The sequence below is a fragment of the Psammomys obesus genome, unplaced genomic scaffold (genome assembly GCF_907164565.1).
Source record: "Psammomys obesus unplaced genomic scaffold, mPsaObe1.curated_primary_1811, whole genome shotgun sequence".
Taxonomy (NCBI): Eukaryota; Metazoa; Chordata; class Mammalia; order Rodentia; family Muridae; genus Psammomys; species Psammomys obesus.
The window spans coordinates 57,053,954-57,055,607 of record NW_026585895.1 but is presented as its reverse complement, the minus strand read 5'-3'; positions in this window follow the sequence as shown (position 1 = coordinate 57,055,607).

The window sequence follows — 1,654 nt, the reverse complement described above, 5'->3', positions numbered from 1 at the left end:
GGAGCCAATACAAGTGTTCACCGACAGCAATAAACAGAAAAGAGGTCTACGCTATGGAGTATTACTTGGTCTTCAAAAGGAAGGAGGTTCTGTCACATGACAGAATGAGGATGAATCCTGGAGACATGCTGCATAAAATAACCATCTCTTCATATCCACAGGATGTCCCCAGGTTTCAGAGGAGTGGAGAGCAGAGTATTCTTTCTGGGCAAATATGTGTTGTCAGCTAGAGGGAGGCACCAATGGCTCAAACAAATAAGTTTTAAGGGTCCCCAGGCCACCCTTTGGGTTCAGCATGCAGTCACTTTCAGGAAGAAACTTGGTTACAAGGCACTGCCAAAAACAAGGAAAGATACCAAAGGGCAGTAAAATAAAACCATGGCAGCAAGACTGGCAAACACGAAGTTTGCTAACACCAACTGAATTTCATTTCTGTTCTAAACTGGCCAGGAATGGCTGCAGGTGATAAAGGACGTTTCTCTCTTCTTTCCTCACTCAAGTCAATTCACCTATGCTGAGGACCAAACCTAGGACCTTGTGCAGGACAGACAAGCACTATATCACAGTGCAATACTCCAGCACTTAAGAGAAGTTACTTTGCAGCTGGGGCTGTAGCTCAGGGCTAAGAGTGTTTGCAAGCAGGCAGGAGACCCTGGGGTTTGAGTCTCAGCACCATAAAAACAAAAAAGTTACTTTTTGTTGTTTGCTTATTGAGACCAGTCTCTTGTAGGCCAGGATAGTCTTGAACGTGATATTTACCCAAGGCTGACCCTGAAATTCTTGCCTCTAACTCCCTAGGGCCAAGGTTACATGAAGGTGCTACAATGCTCAGCTGGGAAAATGACTTTGAGATAGGGTCTCAGGTCCCAGGCTGGCCTCAGATTCAAACATTTTGTCACCATGCTTGGCTGAGATAAGGTAGCTTGCAGGCCAGTTTCTTCATGTGGAGTCAGAGCTAGGATGGCATGGCCAGAGTTCCTAGCATACTCATGACTGTGCTGATGGGAAACTGGCCCTGGTCTCTAGCCTACAGGGCTCAGAGGGGAGCTAGAGTTGTGCTTAAGCTCTGCACAGGGCTTTGTTACAGTAGCCCAGAAACAAACACGTTGGCACTATGATATCTGTTGTGGCATTGTTCACAGGTCATCTGCGTCTTCCGGATTTCAGATGGAAAGCCTCTCCCTGGCCACTAGATCTCCAGCTAGTTCTTCAGGTCACAGCTGATAGCTGGCAGCTGATGTGAGCAGGAGGCAGTGCTGTGTGCACGTATAACGACCTCTTGCAATGCTCTCACCTCACCTGCCCTGTAGTGGTCCTTACCGCTGTCCGGCAAACATAATTACATCTAGGAGACATCTAATTCTCCAGTGCTGGGGTGTGTCCAGCCTGACCATGGATCTGGGATAGTAGCAGCTGTGTCATTTGTCACTACGCTAAGGATGGGGCTGTCTCAAGCAGAGGCTGTCTCACCCTGAGGCAAGGTGCTCACCTCCCTTGGAGCCTGAGGCGGCTTACTCAGCCACCATGGCTGGCAGCTGCTCCTCAGGTAGTGAGTAGTCCAGGGCACTATGGGTAATGGTGATGGGGTCATTGAGTGGCTACCAGCTGGAGCAGCTGTTCCTGCAGTCAGGGTCTCTGCATTATGAAGTCCTGT